The sequence below is a fragment of the Sminthopsis crassicaudata genome, chromosome 2 (genome assembly GCF_048593235.1).
Source record: "Sminthopsis crassicaudata isolate SCR6 chromosome 2, ASM4859323v1, whole genome shotgun sequence".
NCBI classification, from domain to species: Eukaryota; Metazoa; Chordata; class Mammalia; order Dasyuromorphia; family Dasyuridae; genus Sminthopsis; species Sminthopsis crassicaudata.
This window is the reverse complement of record NC_133618.1, coordinates 537679308-537687273: the sequence shown is the minus strand read 5'-3', so window position 1 is coordinate 537687273 and position 7966 is coordinate 537679308. Positions and strand designations below refer to the sequence as shown.

At 34.9% G+C, this 7966-nt stretch overlaps 1 long non-coding RNA gene across 1 annotated transcript in view; it reads right to left on the bottom strand.

Annotated features, from left to right (window-relative positions):
- Positions 1 to 2881: 2881 nt before the first annotated feature.
- LOC141558074 (uncharacterized) overlaps positions 2882 to 7966 on the bottom strand; it is a 30121-nt gene continuing 25036 nt past the window's right edge. Inside the window, exon 3 of the long non-coding RNA XR_012486950.1 lies at positions 2882 to 2986. This is a non-coding gene — a long non-coding RNA (uncharacterized LOC141558074). The remainder of the gene's footprint in view (positions 2987 to 7966) is intronic.

Below are 7966 nucleotides of genomic sequence, written 5' to 3'. Positions count from 1 at the left end.
GAAGATACATACAGAGTAAAGGTAAAAGGTTGGAGCAGAATCTATTATGCTTCAGGTAAAGCCAAAAAAGCAGGGGTAGCCATCCTTATCTCAGATCAAGCAAAAGCAGAAGTTGATCTAATTAAAAGAGATAAGGAAGGAAACTATATCCTGCTAAAAGGTAGTATAAACAATGAAGCCATATCAATACTAAACATATATGCACCAAGTGGTATAGCATATAACTTTCTAAAGGAAAAGTTAAGAGAGTTGCAAGAAGAAATAGACAGTAAAACTATAATAGTGGAAGATCTCAACCTTGCACTCTCAGATTTAGACAAATCAAACCACAAAACAAATAAAAAAGAAATTAAAAAAGTAAATAGAACATTAGTTAAACTAGGTATTATAGACCTTTGGAGAAAACTGAATGGCGATAGAAAGGAATATACTTCCTTCTCAGCAGTTCTTGGATCCAATACAAAAATTGACCATATATTAGGACATAAAGATCTCAAAATTAAATGCAGGAAGTCAGAAATAATAAATGCCTTCTTCTCAGATCACAATGCAATAAAAGCTACATTCAGTAAGAAGTTAGGGGTAAATAGACCAAAAAGTAATTGGAAACTGAATAATCTCATCTTAAAGAATGACTGGGTGAAACAACAAATTATAGAAACAATTAATAATTTCACCCAAGATAATGACAATGATGAGACATCATACCAAAATCTGTGGGATGCAGCTAAAGCGGTAATAAGGGGAAATTTTATATCTTTAGAGGCTTATTTGAACAAAATAGAGAAAGAGAAGATTAATGAATTGGGCCTGCAACTTAAAAAGCTAGAAAAAGACCAAATTTAAAACCCCCAACCAAAAATCAAACTTGAAATACAAAAATTAAAAGGAGAAATCAATAATATTGAAAGTAAAAAAAAACTATTGAATTAATAAATAAAACCAAGAGTTGGTTTTATGAAAAAGCCAATAAAATAGATAAACCTTTGGTAAATCTGATCAGAAAAAGGAAAGAGGAAAATCGAATTGTTAGTCTTACAAATGAAAAGGGGGATCTTTCTACCAATGAAGAAGAAATTAGAGAAATAATAAGGAGTTACTTTGCCCAACTTTATGCCAATAAATTTGATAACTTAAGTGAAATGAATGACTTCCTCCAAAAATATAGGCTTCCTAGATTAACAGAGGAGGAGATAAATTGCTTAAATAGTCCCATTTCAGAAAAAGAAATAGAACAAGCTATTAATCAAATCCCCAGGAAAAGATCCCCAGGACCAGATGGATTTACATGTGAATTATACCAAACATTTAAAGAACAATTAGCCCCAATGTTATATAAACTATTTGAAAAAATAGGGGATGAAGGAGTCCTACCAAACTCCTTTTATGACACAGACATGGTACTGATACCTAAACCAGGTAGATCGAAAACTGAGAAAGAAAACTATAGACCAATTTCCTTAATGAATATTGATGCTAAAATTTTAAATAAGATATTAGCAAAAAGAATTCAGAAAATCATCCCCAGGATAATACACTATGATCAAGTAGGATTTATACCAGGAATGCAGGACTGGTTTAATATTAGGAAAACTATTAGTATAATTGACCATGTTAATAATCAAATTAATAAAAACCATATGATCATCTCAATAGATGCAGAAAAAGCATTTGATAAAATCCAACATCCATTTCTACTAAAATGCTTGAGAGTATAGGAATAAATGGACTATTCCTTAGAATAATCAGGAGCATATATTTACGACCGTCAGTAAGCATAATATGCAATAGAGATAAACTGGAACCTTTCCCAGTAAGATCAGGAGTGAAACAAGGTTGCCCACTATCACCATTTCTATTCAATATAGTACTAGAAACGCTAGCCTCGGCAATAAGAGCCGAGAAAGAGATTCAAGGAATTAGAGTAGGAAATGAGGAAATCAAACTATCACTCTTTGCAGATGACATGATGGTATACTTAGAGAACCCCAAAGACTCTGCTAAAAAGCTATTAGAAATAATTCAGAATTTTAGTAAAGTTGCAGGATACAAAATAAATCCACATAAATCCTCAGCATTTTTATATATCACCAACAAAATGCAACAGCAAGAGATACAAAGAGAAATTCCATTCCAAACAAATGTTGAGAGTATAAAGTATTTGGGAATCCACCTACCAAAGAATAGTCAGGAATTATATGAGAAAAATTACAAAACACTTGCCACAAAAATAAAGTCAGATTTAAATAATTGGAAAGACATTCAGTGTTCTTGGATAGGCCGAGCGAATATAATAAAGATGACAATACTCCTCAAACTAATCTATTTATTTAGTGCTATACCAATCAGACTCCCCAGAAACTATTTTAATGACCTAGAAAAAATAACAACAAAATTCATATGGAAGAATAAAAGGTTGAGAATTGCAAGGGAACTAATGAAAAAAAAGTCAGATGAAGGTGGTCTAGGTGTACCTGATCTAAAGCTATATTATATAGCAGCAGTCACCAAAACCATTTGGTATTGGTTAAGAAATAGACCAGTAGATCAGTGGAACAGATTAGGTACAAAGGACAAAAAAGGGTACAACTATAGCAATCTAGTCTTTGACAAACCAAAAGATACCAACATTAGGGATAAAAATTCATTATTTGAAAAAAACTGTTGGGAAAACTGGATATTGTGAATTTTTCACATAAACAAGCCCCAACAATCTCACCCAATAATCCTTAATCCCAAATATATCGTTTGGAACTAGAAATTGCAGCTAATATTTATATATTGCTTTGAAGATGGGTAAAATAATTCACATACATAACCTTATTTTATTTGATTTCATGACAAAGTAGGTGGTCTTAATATCCCCATTTTTCTTGGGAATAATGAGACTGGAGACTCAAAGATGTTAAATAATTTCCCTGGGCCATGGCTCTAGAAGTTCAGGCAGGCTAATGAACCCTTCCATTCTTAGTCCCCTTCTGGATTGCTACAGAGACACAATGAGAGAAGTAGGAGAAGGTAGGTTATTCAGGGTCAGGCATGTGGACTCTTGCTGCCTCTCTGATTATACAAGGGAGACAGTATGGGAATAGGGGAAATAAGACTATATTTGAAATCAGCAGATTTGTGATTGAGTGTTGGATCTGGCATTCTTTAGCTCTGAGACCATGGAAAAATCAATTCTCATTTTTTTGGGGGGGAGTGGGAAAAAGAGGTAGGTCTAACCCCAAATATCTCTACCCTCCTTCCACTTGAAGTTCCCATCTTTAAGGGCACTTATGAATGGGTCAAGCAATGAAGACAATATTTTAAATTCTATTTAGTTTTTTAAAAATTGATCTATATAAAGAGAAATCCAGGCTGGGCTCCTCTCAAGGAACCAGAGCATTGGATTGGATAATGATTATTTAAGACAATGTCTTATTTGCTCATATCTAATTAGTGGCTTAGCTGAGCCTGACAGATTTTTTGACTTTACAGTACTCTTTCTACTACTTACAGTGACTTTATTTTTTATTGTCTTATTAATATGGCTTTTTATTTACAAAACATATGCATGGATAATTTTTCAACATTGACCCTTGCAAAACCTTCTATTCCAAATTTTTCCCTCCTCCTCCCACCTCCTCCCCTAGATGGCAGGTAGTCCAATATATGTTAAATATGTTAAAATATATGTTAAATCCAATATATGTATACATATTTATATAGTTATCTTGTTGCACAAGAAAAATCATATCTAGAAAGAATAAAACCTGAGAAGGAAAACAAAAATGCAAGCAAACAATAACAGAAAGAGTGAAAATGCTATATTGTGGTCCACATTCAGTTCCCATCATTCTATCTCTAGGTATAGATGGCTCCCTTCCTTGCTGAGCAAGTGGAACTGGTTTGAATCATCTCATTGTTGAAGAGAGCCACATCCATCAGAATTGATCATCATATTGTATTGTTGTTGCCAGGTATAATGATCTCCTAGTTCTGCTGATTTCACTCAGCATCAGTTCATGTAAGTCTCTCCAGACCTCTCTGAAATCAACCTGTTGGTCATTTCTTACAGAGCAATAATATTCCATAATATTCATATACCACAATTTATTCAGCCATTCTCCAATTGATGGACATCCATTCAGTTTTCAGTTTCTTGCCACTACAAAGAGGGCTGCCACAAACATTTTGCCACATGTGGGTCCCTTTCCTCCCTTTAAGATCTCCTTGGGATATAAATCCAGTAGTAGCACTGTTGGGTCAAAGAGTATTCATAATTTGATAACTTTTTGAGCATAGTTCCAAACTGCTCTCCAGAATGGTTGGATCCTTTCACAATTCCACCAGCAATGTATCAGTGTCCCAGTTTTCCCACATCCCCTCCAACATTCATCATCATTTTTTCCTGTCATCTTAGCCAATCTGACAGGTGTGTAGTGGTATCTCAGAGTTGTCTCAATTTGCATTTCTCTGATCAATAGTGATTTGGAGGACCTTTTCATATGACTAGAAATAGTTACAATTTCTTCATCTGAGAATTGTCTGTTTATATCTTTTGACCATTTATCAATTGGAGAATGGTTTGAATTCTTGTAAATTTGAGTCACTTCTCTCTATATTTTGGAGATGAGGCCTTTATCAGAACCTTTGAATGTAAAAATGTTTCCCCAATTTATTGCTTCCCTTCTAATCTTGTCTGCATTAGTTTTGTTTGGATAAAAACTTAATATAATCAAAATTTTCTATTTTGTGATCAATAATGATCTCTAGTTCTTCTTTGGTCATAATCCTCCTCTTTTCACTCCTTGGTGTTAGTGGTAATGGACCAGATACCCAAGATACTTGGCAACGGACAGAAAAAAAGAAAACAAGCATTTATCAAGCACCTACTATGTGCCAGACACTGTTTTACAATTTACAAATATTATCTCATTTGATATTTTTAGAAACAAAATCCTGGACCCAAAAGAATGTAGTAAAGTAAGTGAACAAACTCAGGATGGATGAAACAGTATAAAGTTTTATTATGTTCTTGCAGGAAGCAGATACAAAGCTCCAGAGTCCCACGTGTCTCTCAGAAGCAAAATCAGATCCTATCCCAAATCCAGGCCAGAGAATCCCCTCCCTTATCCCGGAACTGGTGGGAAGATGAGGTTAACATTCTTTCCCTGTCTGATAACAACATACATCTCTTAATATGTTCCCTCTTCCCCCTTCGTACATTGAATATTAAAATGAGCTTTAGCTCCTCCAGAGAAGGAGAAGTTAATATTCATGAAGCAATTAAACATGCTTACTCTAGTTTAGCTCTGACCTTTATCCTACTTTCAGCTTTTTTGTTTTACTATTCAACTAGCTTTGTTCAGTTTTAACTAGTTTCAACTGGTTTCAGGAGCTCTGCAGCTCCTGAACTATTTCCAGTTCTAGACTTCCAGTTTTTCCTCCACTAAGGAAACATAACGGTTTATTGTTTCTCACAATACTTACAACAGCCCTGGGAGAGAAATGCTATTATTTGTGGTAATATTCCAATTTTACAACTGAGAAAACTGAGGCAGAAAGAGATGAGGTGGGTTGCAGAGTTAGGAAATTCCTGCAGCTGGCTTTGAACTCAGTTCTTTTTGACCCCCCAAATCCAGTCCTTTCTCCACTTCATCACCTAGCTACCAGAAGCTGCTCTGAGGTCAGTTCGAGAGTTCTTGGCAGGTGGTTCGAGAAAGGATCTCTGCATCTGGTATCTTGCCAGATGATCCTCAGAATCTTCTGAGGCAATTCAAATGGAAGCGATTTGGCTTGGCATGGCATCTGGTGGACTGTTCAGGTTTCACAGGCATACAACCATGAGGTCAGCACAATGGTTCTGTAGATCTTCAGTTGGGTAGTCAGTCCAGTACTTCTTCTTTCCCATATTTTCCTTCTGAGCCTCCCAAACAAACCCTGAGACAGCTCTGGCAATACAGGTGTCAATCTCATTATCAATGTGGACATCCCTGGAAGGTATATAGCTAAGGTGAGCATTCTAACTGTACTGCAAAGAGTTCAACTCTGCTGGGCTCAAATTCTAAATGTATGTTTGCCCCAAAAAATTATTTTATGGAGAACTCCCACAGGGCAAGTGCTCACAAGGTGATCAGAAAAAGCCAAATAAGGACACTCTCAAGCTATCTCTCAAGAACTTTAGAATCAATTGTATGACATAGGAGACTCTGGCACAGGACTGCCCAGCATGGTGTGCCCTCATCAGAGAAGGGTGCTCTATGAGCAAAGCAGACTTGAATTAGCCCAGAAGAAATGAGAGTAGCTACCCCAAATGTTTGCATGGACTATTTGTGTCTGATCTGTGGCAGAATATTCAGTGGAACACGTTGTAACTCGACTCATAACATAATGATGTCATTTTGGTCCTCTTCTTGTTAAGAAACTAAGCTCTGAAATGAAGCTATGTCAATTTGAGGAAATAAAATCCAAACAGGTGCCTCATGACTCACAACACAAAGTAGCAAGAGCTAAGTGTCAAAGAGAGGTCCAAAGAATAAGGATTAAAGGAAGCTTAAAATGGGGAGAGTGCTAGACTTGAGTGGGGGACACTCAGAAAGATCTGTGTTCAGATGTAGCCCCAGATACTTCTTAGCTGTGTGATTCACTTAAGTTTTGTCTGCCTCGATTTCTTCAAATGTAAAATGGTGATAAAAACTAGTGCCTACCTCTCAGGGTTTTTGTGAGGAGCAAATGAGATAATATCTCTGAAAAATGCTTAGCACAGTGTCTGTGCCCCAAATATGATAGATGTTTCATAAATGCTTGTTGAATTGCTTTGTTGCTGTTTAATGTTGCTGGATTTGCATAGTTGGAGTTATTTTGTACATTTTTCTTTTCAGTTCTGCTTTCTTCTCTCTGCTTCACTTCTTATAAATCTTCCCATATTTCTTAGTGTTCTTTGTAATTTGCCATTCCTTGTGGGGCAATAATATTCTATTACATTCATGCACCATGATTTATTCAGTCATTCCCCAATTGTTAGACACATAATATGTTTCCAGAGTTGTTTTTGTCTTTGTTTTGCTTTTATAAAGTGTTTCTATGATATACTTTGAATAGTCAGATCTTTCTTTTCTGTCAAGTGGCATATAGTAGGCAATAAAATACTTGTTTCCTAACTTCTTAAGTATGTAGTCCATTCCTATGCTTCTTTTTTCCCCTTTTGCATTATTTCAAAACACTTTTTCATATTCCTTTGCAATCCTCATACTTGTTAGTGTTAATTGTATTATAATATTCTATCTAGTACATTAAATACATTAATGTATGCAATTAAGCTAAATATTCCTCTCACTGAAGAGTTAGATACACTTCTTTTTTGAACAGGAGGAAGTTATAGCATTATGTTTATATTTAATCTTTTTAGAAAGTATTTATTTCTAACATTCTTTTATTTTGATTCTAAATTCTATTCCTTTCTCCAGTCCTTCTCCTACCCATTGAGAAGGCAAGCAACATGATATAAATTATACATGAAAAATCATGCAAAACACTTTTATACATTAGCCTTATTGTGAAAAAAATAAAGCTAGAAAAATACAGAAAGTGGAAAACTTATATTTCAATTTGCACTCAGGTTGACTGGTTCTTGCTCTAGAGATGGATAGCATTTTTTATAATGAGTACTTCATAATACTACATATATTCTTGCCATAGAATTTTTTGAATAGATAGCTCTTTAAAAAAATTAAACACTATTTTCAGGTTATATTTCCAATAATGAAATCATTGGGTCAAAGAGTATGATTATTTTAATAACTTTTACTGGATACTGTAATTGGCTCTCCAAAATGGATGGGTAGGATTTAATTTGTGTTAAATTTCAAAAATTATTATCAATAAAATTGGGGCAGCTAGATGGTGACACAGATAGAGCACCAGCCCTGAATTGAGGATTTAAGTTCAAATCTGGCTTCAGACTCTTAACACTTCCTAGCTG